At 38.5% G+C, this 13,445-nt stretch overlaps 1 pseudogene; it reads left to right on the plus strand.

The window, feature by feature from the left end:
* LOC103082236 (RING finger protein 166 pseudogene) overlaps nucleotides 1-11,416 on the plus strand; it is a 14,082-nt pseudogene extending 2,666 nt beyond the window's left edge.
* The last annotated feature ends 2,029 nt before the right edge of the window (nucleotides 11,417-13,445 follow it).

A 13,445-nucleotide genomic window follows, 5' to 3' on the forward strand; every position in this document is an offset into this window, starting at 1 on the left:
AAATATATATATATATATATATATATATATATATATATACAGGTTGTTAGAACTCTTCTATAAAATAATCTGGGTCTGGCATATTTTTCAGTAGTAGATCTACTTGTGAATTTCATGTGTATTTCAATATGTGTGAGTATAACTAAAATAAGATTTCTGAGTCACAGTGCTGTTACAAAGAGATCCAATAGATCTTAGTACAAGGATCTGAATTTGTCTTGTTCTGATAATTTGTATATTCTTAATGTATAAATAAATACGTTTGGGAATCTTAGATTAATGTAAAACATTGAACCATGGCATATAGAAAAGAGGTTGGTCTATGGTACCTGCTCTATAAATGGTAGTTACTATTTATTATTTTATACTTATTAGCATTATTATCATTGTTGTAGCTGATGTTAACTCCTTTTTACATTTGATTTCCAGAAAATAAATTTCAGATGCTAATTTGATATACCATAATGCAAAAAGAATGCATAAAATGGAAGTTGGGAAGAGTAGCTAGTTTCTGTGGGAGTTTAGATCTTGTAAACTGGCATTCTGATGTTTTACAGAATGTAAGTTTAGTCCTTGTGCCTGAATTGAGCCAGCAAATCAGTTTTCTGAGGTGGCAGGGACCAGTACTACACTCCTGAACTTGACAGAATCACTAAGCTAATGGAGAGCCATGAAAGAGGGATGGAGAGTAAGTTTCAGGTAAAATCCTAACTTCACTTCTGACCTCCCATGAAATTTACAAAACTTCTGTAGCTTACCTTCTATAATGTCAGATTTCTCCAAATATTTGGTATAATCAAATTTACTTAATAAGTTGCTTTTAAAATATGAAGAAAAATATCAGTCGGTCAGAATAATTATAGAATACCAGTATGAAACAATAAAAATCTTGATCATAAAGGTTTTTTTAAATTAAATTAAATTTAATTTTTTTAAACATCTTTATTGGGGTATAATTGCTTTACAATGGTGTGTTAGTTTCTACTTTATAACAAAGTGAATCAGTTATACATATGTTCCCATATCTCTTCCCTCTTGCATCTCCCTCCCTCCCACCCTCCCTATCCCACCCCGCTAGGTGGTCACAAAGCACCGAGCTGATCTCCCTGTGCTATGCAGCTGCTTCCCACTAGCTATCTACCTTACGTTTGGTACTGTATATATATCCATGCCTCTCTCGCGCTTTGTCACAGCTCACCCTTCCCCCTCCCCATATGCTCAAGTCCATTCTCTAGTAGGTCTGTGTCTTTATTCCTGTCTTACCCCTAGGTTCTTCATGACATTTTTTTTTTCTTAAATTCCATACATATATGTTAGCATACGGTATTTGTTTTACTCTTTCTGAATTACTTCACTCTGCATGACAGACTCTAGGTCTATCCACCTCATTACAAATAACTCAATTTCATTTGTTTTTATGGCTGAGTAATATTCCATTGTATATATGTGCCACATCTTCTTTATCCATTCATCCGATGATGGACACTTAGGTTCCATTCATCCGACGACGGGCACTTAGGTTGTTTCCATCTCCGGGCTATTGTAAATAGAGCTGCAATGAACATTTTGGTACATGACTCTTTCTGAATTCTGGTTTCCTCAGGGTATATACCTAGTAGTGGGATTGCTGGGTCATATGGTAGTTCTATTTGTAGTTTTTTAAGGAACCTCCATACTGTTCTCCATAGTGGCTGAACCAATTCACATTCCCACCAGCAGTGCAAGAGTGTTCCCTTTTCTCCACACCCTCTCCAGCATTTATTGTTTCTAGATTTTTTGATGATGGCCATTCTGACTGGTGTGAGATGATATCTCATTGTAGTTTTGATTTGCATTTCTCTAATGATTAATGATGTTGAGCATTCTTTCATGTGTTTGTTGGCAGTCTGTATATCTTCTTTGGAGAAATGTCTATTTAGGTCTTCTGCCCATTTTTGGATTGGGTTGTTTATTTTTTTGTTATTGAGCTGCATGAGCTGCCTGTAAATTTTAGAGATTAATCCTTTGTCAGTTGATTCATTTGCAAATATTTTCTCCCATTCTGAGGGCTGTCTTTTGGTCTTGTTTATGGTTTCCTTTGCTGTGCAAAAGCTTTGAAGTTTCATTAGGTCCCATTTGTTTATTTTTGTTTTTATCTCCATTACTCTAGGAGATGGGTCAAGAAGGATCTTGCTGTGATTTATGTCATAGAGTGTTCTGCCTATGTTTTCCTCTAAGAGTTTGATAGTTTCTGGCCTTACATTTAGGTCTTTAATCCATTTTGAGCTTATTTTTGTGTATGGTGTTAGGGAGTGATCTAATCTCATACTTTTACATGTACCTGTCCAGTTTTCCCAGCACCACTTATTGAAGAGGCTGTCCTTTCTCCACTGTACGTTCCTGCCACCTTTATCAAAGATAAGGTGTCCATATGTGTGTGGGTTTATCTCTGGGCTTTCTCTCCTATTCCATTGAACTATATTTCTGTTTTTGTGCCACTACCATACTGTCTTGATTACTGTAGCTTTGTAGTATAGTCTGAAGTCAGGGAGCCTGATTCCTCCAGCTCTGTTTTTCATTCTCAAGATTGCTTTGGCTATTCGGGGTCTTTTGTGTTTCCATACAAATTGTGAAATTTTTTGTTCTAGTTCTGTGAAAAATGCCATTGGTAGTTTGATAGGGATTGCATTGAATCTGTAGATTGCTTTGGGTAGTAGAGTCATTTTCACAATGTTGATTCTTCCAATCCAAGAACATGGTATATCTCTCCATCTGTTTGTATCATCTTTAATTTCCTTCATCAGGTTCTTATAATTTTCTGCATACAGGTCTTTTGTCTCCTTAGGTAGGTTTATTTCTAGATATTTTATTCTTTTTGTTGCAATGGTAAATGGGAGTGTTTTCTTGATTTCTCTTTGAGATTATTCATCATTAGTGTATAGGAATGCCAGAGATTTCTGTGCATTAATTTTGTATCCTGCTACTTTACCAAATTCATTGATTAGCTCTAGTAGTTTTCTGGTAGCATCTTTAGGATTCTCTATGTATAGTATCATGTCATCTGCAAACAGTGACAGCTTTACTTCTTCTTTTCCGATTTGGATTCCTTTTATTTCCTTTTCTTCTCTGATTACTGTGGCTAAAACTTCCAACACTGTATTGAATAAGAGTGGTGAGAGTGGACAACCTTATCTTGTTCCTGATCTTAGTGGAAATGTTTTCGGTTTTTTACCATTGAGGATGATGTTGGCTGTGGGTTTGTCATATCTGGCCTTTATTATGTTGAGGAAAGTTCCCTCTATGCCGACTTTCTGCAGGGTTTTTATCATAAATGGGTGTTGGATTTTGTCAAAAGCTTTCTCTGCATCTATTGAGATGATCATATGGTTTTTCTCCTTCAATTTGTTAGTATGGTTTATCATATTGATTGATTTGCGTGTATTGAAGAATCCTTGCATTCCTGGAATAAACCCCACTTGATCATGGTGTATGATCCTTTTAATGTGCTGTTGGATTCTGTTTGCTAGTATTTTGTTGAGGATTTTTGCATCTATGTTCATCAGTGATATTGGCCTGTAGTTTTCTTTCTTTGTGACATCCTTGTCTGGTTTTGGTATCAAGGTGATGGTGGCCTCGTAGAAGGAATTTGGGAGTGTTCTTCCCTCTGCTATATTTTGGAAGAGTTTGAGAAGGATAGGTGTTAGCTCTTCTCTAAATGTTTGATAGAATTTGCCTGTGAAGCCATCTGGTCCTGGGCTTTTGTTTGTTGGAAGATTTTTAATCACAGTTTCAATTTCAGTGCTTGTGATTGGTCTGTTCATGTTTTCTATTTCTTCCTGATTCAGTCCTGGCAGGTTGTGCATTTCTAAGAATTTGTCCATTTCTTCCAGGTTGTCCATTTTATTGACATAGAGTTGCTTGTAGTGATCTCTCATGATCTTTTGTATTTCTGCAGTGTCAGTTGTTACTTCTCCTGATCATAAAATTTTAACACTATACTCTTTCTATTTATGTAGTCATTCAAAATAAATACACTTACAATTAACTTTTATTCCATACCTACCACATCTAAGGCACCGTGCTGGGTACAGTGACCATGAAGCTGAGTAAAACAGAGGCGATCAGAGGGTACAGATGTGTAAACTAATAATCACAAGCTGTGATGTTAGTAGCAGCAATGGACGTGCACAGGAGGAAAAGAAACTTGAAAATCCTAAAAGCCAAAGCTAGAAATAAGCTAATAAGATCCTGAACCATGCTTACATGATGGTTCATGCTTTAGTAAAAAGATAAATATGAATTCTAATTAGTCTTTCAACTGCTGGGTTTTAAATGTGTGCCTCCAAACTGCAAGTGTGCTTAAAAGCAGTTTCTCTCTTCATTAAATTAAGTACCTTCTCTATTATTCTTTAAACTACCAAATTTATTTTAATAAAGCTTTTCTTCTTAGGTAACATTAAAGGTAAATGAGGAATTTGAGTTAATGGAAAAGTACAGCCTTTCTCATATTAATCACTTTCAGCGATTAATGTGCTGAGTGTAGAGAGCCTCACATGCCTCTGTACTCAATGCCAGAATTCTCCCCGAAATACGCAAGACCAGAGTGTAAGGTTTTAGTCATTTCTGAAACCATTCAATTAACTTCTATAAAGCTATTACAATATTTTTTGTTTTATGTAAGAATTTCTGAGAGAAACTGGAATGATAAAATAAAATTTAAAGTTTATTGTAATTCTAAGACTAATATATACACTTAGTAACAAAGTGTTCTGGGTTTTAAGCCTTGAATTTCCATTATTGTCACAGATGATAAAATAGGAACGCTCTTATCTCAAAGTTTTACCTCTTGAGTATCATTGGTTTCCTCACTTATTAAAATTTATCAAAAATAGTTGCATACAAACACCCAGGCTTTTACTTGACTCCTAAAAGTTAAAAGGTCATATACCAAGTCCTGGTTTCTGGTAATGGTAGAGTGGCTTACTATACTACTAATACTAATAAACTCTGAACAAAATATTTAAAAGGAACTGTTTAAAGAACTTAATGTTCGCAGGAGCTAGAGAGCATATGACCCTTGAAGGATCCATATTGATTTTCCCTTGGGGCACTCCCCGGTCCCCACAGCAAGCCAAAGATAATACTCAAGTACAAAGTCATAACTTGTTGGATTTCAGGACTGTCTCCAAGCCTGGAAAACTAGGAAGGCAGTATCTCAGAAGGCAGGGCCACAGAGAGAAAACCCAAAAAACCTTTCAAACTCTCCACCCATCCTTGATGGACTTATGGGCTGGGAGGCTCCAAGGAGCCCAGAGGGAAAACAATAACTAGAATTGAAAGTCTTGAACAAGGATATTAACAGCTTCCTAGTGAAAGAAAGACTGCGTTTGAAGTTGAATCCCTCCAAGTTAAAGAGGTTTAGTAAACACTCCAGGTTTTTCATTAATGCTGCAGGTGGGTTCCAGCCCCGGACTAAGGGATTCAGGCGTGAAGTCAAACCTACTATCAGATATTGTGGAATGATCCTGGGAAGAGGAGAGAGAAATGAATGCTGAAAAATAGAGTTTTCCAGTTTTTTCCTAAAACATCAGAAATGGTTTCTGAAAACAGAGGGCCACCTTCACAGGAGCTAGGACCTTTGGTCAAGGGAGGTAGCCAGTGCAAGACGAACCTTAAGAGAAGGAAGGGTGACTCTTCCCCTTCTCTCCAATGTGTTGCTGGTGCTTTCTTGTGGTTCAACCAAACTGAAAGTCAAAGGGTAAGGGAGCCTGTTGATGTGGTCCATGCATGCCAGCCTCCCAGGACACAGAAGAAAGTGAAGAAGGGTGGCAAATAAATCGGGAAAAGCAAATAGAAGTTATCTACACTTGATGTAAATTACAATGTAACTTGAATTATTCCATTAAAATAAATCAGTGTATTTAGAGTAAAAAAAGGCCATTAGCTGAACAGGATGAAAGCGTTGGGTAGTTAGGTGGGTGCATTCATAAACAGTAGACGTACGATAGATGGATGGTATAAACATATATATGTTCTATCTATATCCAAACTCACAGATACAGGGTATAACAATTCCTCTATCTGTATATATGAATATGAATATAACATGAAATATGTTTGAGAATATATATATGCCAAACTATTAACTGTGTTACTTCTAGGGAGTTGTTGTGTATGGGCACTGGAGAGAATGAAAGTCTTTTATGTTTTATAGTTGTGTGACTTTAAATTTTATCATGAGAACCCATTACTTTTATCATTATTTTTTAAACACATAGTTAAAAGAAGATAACCTAGGACATGAGAAGAAAAAATAAGAAAGCCATGATCACTAGGATCATGCAGAATTTCAGTAAGAAGATATTCTGTTATCTAATTTAACTTTTATACGGGCTTACTAATCTTGCAGATGAGAGAAATGGGGTAGCAAAATATTTCACATTTTCTCAGATTATCACTGAGGACAAGCTGAAGAAATGTGTTTGAGTTGATCATACACCTAGGAATGTTTGAATCCCAAACCTGAGTGACATCTTTGATGGTATGCTCTGTCTTCTGCCCTGTTTCAATCACTTTTATATCAATGACATATCAAGTTATTAAATGACATGGTGGCTCAGACACAGTACTGAGCAAGATATGTGATCTAGTGACTGAATGAAGAGCTAAAAGTTTCCTGACAAACAGAACAACAGACCGATAAAATAATGTATCATCTGATGTAAATGTAAGGTCCCAAACTTGAAAGAAAACAAAATTACTCATATATATCCAGGATCCAGTAAAGATGGCTTAGTAGCAGCATGTGTTTAACTTGAATCAGTTCAGTAAGTGTCAACAGTATGATATGGCTCATTGCAAAACTCAATGATTGACATCACCTTCATAAAATAATAGTGGCCAGGAGGCTAGTCAGATTATACTAAAAATTTTAGATTAAGTGGAGTACGCTCAAAGAAGAACACTAATGCTGATAGCAGAGTTTTAAAATCATACTTTATGGACCCTGGTTAGAAGATTCGTCTTTATGTTACCCTGAAGTAGACCACCTGATGAAGAGCACAGTAGCTGGATCTGATGTAGAAGACTTGAATCTTTTTATGTGGCCCTACAGTTAAGGCCAATGAGTCATGGATGCACAGGGAGAGACTCCAACTCAATACAAGGTAGACGTATCTGACAGAATATTCTGACCAGAATGGACTGCCTTAGAGGTAATGAGCTTTTGGGAAATAATTTATAAATGAGACTCAAGCAACTGACACCCATCGGATGCCTTCAACCCTAGGATTCTGTAGTCCCGTATACTTCCCATTTTTTCATAGTCAAAAATATGACTTCCTCTGGTCTCCAAGTCAGCACATCGATGTTAAATTTATATTATTCTGGTTTTTATCTTCACCATATGATGAGCACCTCAGATGTAAGGGAAATTTAAAATAAAAGGACTAGTTTACTGGGCTGTTGAATTCCTGTTAACCTGAAGGTAAAATCACTTCCAGTTTTCAAAGTTCCTCCTCAACTCTCCCTTCTATACATACCTAATTTTCTATCTGTAAATATCCCTGCTTGTTTTTTCTGCAACTTTTATCTTTTTCTCCTCTGGTGTCTCACTTTAAATCCTTATGTTTCTGGAACTATTTACCTCCTCTGATTTGCCAAGTTTACTTCTGAACTTCTCTTTGACTAAGCTGTGATTGACACTCCACTCTGGGACATTTCCCCTCTCATTAGCAATGCCATCTATTCTCTTTTCATTATAGATCACCTGAAAGAATATGTAGTTCAATCTTTTCAACTTTTAAATCTCTTCTTTTATTACTATCTTTAAGTTTTATTCATTTATTCCCCTTGAAAAAACATTTTTCTGTATGATCTGTGCACTTGTTATCATTTTACCAAAAATGTGTTTTAATTATGAAGTATTATTTTTTAATGTAAAATATTTTATTGTATCTGAGACATATGGCTAGTTTATGTCCCCAGCCATGCTTTTTCTGTGTGTTTTTCACTACTACCAAGCTTTCTTTCCATGGAGAAGAGATATTCAACTCACTGATATTTAAGAACTATTAGAAAAGATACACTGCAAAACTCTATAGCTTTGCTCTAATAATTCAAGCATAATCATTCAAGGAAAGATGGTACCATCCAGTGGAAAACAATCTTACTCTTGGCCAGTCGAACATATGGAGATTCCAGAAGAATGTACAATGATTCATATATTTGTTCGACTCATATGCTTCAAGCCATAAGGCGTTTGTGGGATGGGTGTTGCATGGGGTGTCCAAAGTGACTTTTCAAGTTTAAATAATTTGTGCTGATCTCCTGAGCAGACTTATGGTCAACATTTTAGACTCTCAGGATACATCCCTGTGGGCAATAAGGAAAACATTTCCTTTTTTTAAGGATTCCTTTCTCCAGGACACCAAAGACTTATGAACTCTGGTTGTTCTAGATATAGAGGTTGTCAGTAGTTTGATTCAACACCAAAACAACATTTACTTCTTGACACACCGCCTTATTAGATGCAGAAAGGATCATTCTCCCAATGTTGCTTTGAAATATTAAATGAGTTGAGTATCTTCAGTATGTACTTGGGCCTCAGAAAGAAAGAAAGGGAGGTGAGAAAGGAAACAAAATAGGTTCAACATAGCAATAATACATATGATTTTCTACAGTCCTCAAATTAAATATCTGGAGAGCAGTTTGATACATGCACTTGATATTCCACTAAAATCAAACCTTGAACATATAATGAGATTACCTTGAAAATAAATGTTAGAAATTTTAACAGATAAAATGCATCAAAATAGAGATTCTAACATCTAATAGAGTAAGGCTGGGAGACATACTTGGCTGTGATGGTGGAGACCAGATGATGAAGAAAGATTATGGCCATGAAGGGACTCACCTCAGTGCTCAGAGGTTGGTGGGCTAGTGAGCATCCCCAAAAGATGCCCTTTTCCTTCTTGCCTCTGAATTTTTCTTCCTTGAAAGTATTTATCATAGTGTACTTAACCAGCAAGTTAAGATTTACCTTCAAAGTTATTGGAAAGGTGGCATTTCTACTTCAGAAAAATAACAAAAACACTATAAAGCAAAACTCTGCCTCATCTTGTTTGTAAGCGTTCATGCTATATCATTTTTGTTTGTTTAGAGTTGTTGTTTGTGATCATTATCCAACAGAGAACTTTACAGCATATTAGTTTTTTTGTTTTGTTTTGTTTTAAACATCTTTATTGGGGTATAATTGCTTTACAGTGGTGTGTTAGTTTCTGCTTTATAGCAAAGTGAATCAGCTATACATATATCCCCATATCTCTTCCCTCTTGTGTCTCCCTCCCTCCCACCCTCCCTATCCCACCCCTCTAGGTGGTCACAAAGCACCGAGCTGATCTCCCTGTGCTATGTGGCTGCTTCCCACTAGCTATCTATTTTACTTTTGGTAGTGTATATATGTCCATGCCACTCTCTCACTTTGTCACAGCTTACCCTTCCCCCTCCCCATATCCTCAAGTCCATTCTCTAGTAGGTCTGTGTCTTTATTCCCATCTTACTCCTAGGTTCTTCATGACCGTTTTTTTTTTTTTTCTTAATGGAAGTTTTGCTGAGTATGGACCTACAAATAAAGCCCAGTGAGGACTTGATAATAAAATGAATATGCATAATGTCTGGCATTTTCCACAGAACTAAAACAAGAAAATTTTTTAATTTGGATGGAAACACAAAAGACCCAGAAAAACTAAAACAGTCTTGAGAAAGAAAAACGGAACTGGAGGAATCAGATTCCCTGACTTCAGACTATACTACAAAGCTACAGTAATCAAAACAGTATGGTATTGGCACAAAAACAGACATGTAGATCAATGAAACAGGATAGAAAGCTCTGAAATAAACTCACATATGGTCAATTAATCTATGACAAAGGAGGTAAGACTATACAATGGAGGAAAGACAGTCTCTTCAATAAGTGTTGCTGGGAAAACTGGACAGCTACATGTAAAAGAATAACATTAGAACATTCTCTAACTACATATAGAAAAATAAACCCAAAATGGATTAAAGACCTAGATGTAAGAGCAGATACTATAAAAGTCCTAGAGGAAAACATAGGCAGAACACTCTTTGACATACATTGCAGCAATATTTTTTTAGATCTGTCTCCTAGAGTAATGGAAATAAAAACAAAAATAAACAAATGGGACCTAATTAAAGTTAAAAGCTTTTGTACAGCAAAGGAAACAATAAACAAAAAGAAGAGACAACCTAGGGACTGGGAGAAAATACTTGCAAATGATGTTACCAACAAGGGATTAATTTTCAAAATATACAGACAGCGCATACAGCTTAATACAAACAAACAAGCAAAAACAAAAACCCAATCAAAAAAATGGGGAGAAAACCTAAATAGGCTTTTCTGCAAAGAAGACATGAAGATGGCCCAACAGGAACATGAAAAGATGTTCAATATTGGTAATTATTGGAGACATGCAAATCTAAACTACAATGAGGTGTCACCTCACACCAGTCAGAACGGCCAACATCAAAAAGTCTACAAACAATAAATGCTGTGGAGAAAAAGGAACCCTCCCTCCTACATGGTTGGTGAGAATGTAAATTGATACAGCCACTATGGAGAACAGTATGGCTGTTCCTTAAAAAAAATAAAAATAGAGCTACCATATGATCCTGCAATCCCACTCCTGGGCATATATTCCAAGAAAACTCTAATTCAAAAAGATACATGCTGGCCCTGGAAGGCAGAAGTGGAGCCAGTGGGTAGAAGGGACAGGGAGGCCAACTTTCCTCGCGTCCCTGTAAGGACAGCTTGGTCAGCGGCGAAGCCGTCCCACAGGCTGCAAGAATTAGAGGTTCTGCGGGGAGTGCCTCCAGCCATGCCTGCAGGTGCCGTCCCCCCTGTGCCCACGGTGCCGCCTGCCCTTCGACCCCAAGAAAGTGGACAGGGCCGCCCACGTGGAGAAGCAGCTTTCATCCTACTAGGCACCCTGCTGGGGCTGTAGTAAGAAGGCGACGCTGGCTGGCCAAGGTGAGGGTGCACGTTGCCTCCTGCCTGAAGGTCCAGGAGCAGATGGCCAACTGTCCCAAGTTCGTCCCTGTGGTACCCACATCCCAGCCCATCCCCAGCGCCGTCCCCAGCAGGTCCACCTTCGCCTGCCCTTACTGTGGCGCCCGCAGCCTGGAACAGCAGAAGCTGGTGAAGCACTGCATGGACAAGCACTACAGTGACCCCAACCGCGTGGTGTGTCCCATCTACTCGGCCATGGCCTGGGGCGACCCAAGCTACCAGAGCGCCAACTTCCTGCAGCACCTGCTTCCCCGGCACAAGTTCTCCTACGACACCTTTGTGGACTACAGCATCGACAAGGAGGCCGCCTTCCAGGCCTCCCTGGCCCTGTCTCTCTCCGAAAACTGAATGTGCGGCCACTGGCCCAGGCCTCCTGCCCCAAGGGACAAGCCCCACCAGCTCCTGCGGCCCAGGCCTGCCTGGGAAGGTGTCTTGAGGGCCAGGTGGAGCCTCACTGCTGCAGGAGGAGAGGCCACGTCCCCGTCGTCACCGGCTCTTTGGTGCTTCTGGCTGAGCAGGTGGCTTCGGGGGCCCGGCCACTGGGACGGCTTGTGGCCACTGTCTGTGTCTCAAAGCCATGATGTCCGCCCTGCAGAGAGGACCCTTCAGGCCCTGCCACGTCCACAGGCCCTGGCACTGAGCAGGGAAGCGCGGAGGGGGCCCCAGCCCAGCACCTGGCAACGCTTTTCCCTCGCGTGCTCGGTACTGGCTTTTGTGATACCTAGAGGTTCCACACTCTTCTATATTATCCGGTGTGATGACCTTTTCACATTTTCTAGAGCAAAGACAGAGCAGTTACCCTTCATATTGCAATATCTGTTTTTGACTAGGAATAATAGTATTTTTATGGAACATTTACAAAATTATATTTAAAAAAAAAACAATAAAAAACGAACGGTTGTGGGATTGGTAGGGGAGGAGAGGAGAGACGGGGCAATCGCTGTGTGCGAGGACCGAGGTGGTCACGCCCCCAGGTCACCTCGCCGTTCCCCAGGGTCACTGTTATAATAACGGGAAGAAATCCCAACGCCCGGCCATTTGCAGTGGCGCTGTGTCTGCTCCTGGCCTCCCGCCTGGGTCTTGGCCTCGGCCCTGCTGTCACTGTTCCAAAGCTGACCACTTCCTGCCCCCGGCAGGGCTGCCCCCAGCAGTGGCAGAGCGCAGGGGCCGGGGCAGTGACCAGGCAGTTCAGAAGATGCTCATTGGCACCCTCGTTTGGTTCATGGCATAAATTATTGCTGTCTTTAAAAACAATTTAAATAAAATGTCTCAAAGCATTAAAAAAAAAAAATACATGCACCCCAATATTCATTGCAGCACTATTTACAATAGCCAAGACATGGAAGCAACCTAAATGGCCATCGACAGATGAATGGATAAAGATGTGATATATATATATATATATATATATATATATATATATACACAATGGAATATTACTCAGCCATTAAAAAAATGAAATCATACCATTTGCAGCAACATGGATGGATCTAGAGATTATCATAGTAAGTGAAGTAAGTCAGACAGAGAAAGACAAATATATGATATCACTTATACGTGGAATCTTAAAAACTGATAAAAATGAACTTATTTACAAAACAGAAATAGACTCACAGACATAGGAAACCAACATATGGTCACCAGAGGGGAAAAGGTGAGAGGGATAAATTAGGAGTTTGGGGTTAACATATACATACTACTATGTATAAAATAGAAAAACAACCTATTGTATAGCACAGGCAACTATACTCAATGTCTTGTAATAACCTATAATGAAAAGAATCTGAAAAAGAATATGTGTGTGTGTGTGTGTGTGTGTGTGTGTGTGTGTGTAACTGAATCACTTCGCTGTACACCTGAAGCTAGCACAACATTGTAAATTAACTATACTCCAATAAAAAATGGATAAGAAATGAATATGCATAATGTCTTTATGTTCTCCAAAGTCTTTCTCTCTGCATGCTTTTTTAACTAAACAAGCATTAAAAGGAGTTTTCCCGGGAAAGTTAATTAAACAGAGACCATGATTTCAGTATTTAGAAAGCCTTTGATAATTTAAAATATTTGAAAGTTAGTTATGTCAAAAGCAATACTTTTATTCATAAATTATTCTAAGTAGAACCAAGTACAGGGAAGTATTTCCCAACACATGCTGAGAAGTTAACGTCTGGAGGGAAGACTTCTAAATTTGAAATTACATCTACACATATTATGCCCTTGATCACAAACATTCAGGATCTTCTTAGGATAAAGTTCACATTTTGGTGAATGATTTTATAGTCTTAATTGCCACTACTTTCTTGTATGCCATTTATCTCCCAACAGATTGCTGCTGCAATTACTACGTGCTCTCCTATCAGGTTTTTGCACATTCCTG

Source organism: Lipotes vexillifer, unplaced genomic scaffold (genome assembly GCF_000442215.2).
Source record: "Lipotes vexillifer unplaced genomic scaffold, Lipotes_vexillifer_v1.1 scaffold1424, whole genome shotgun sequence".
Classification (NCBI taxonomy): Eukaryota; Metazoa; Chordata; class Mammalia; order Artiodactyla; family Lipotidae; genus Lipotes; species Lipotes vexillifer.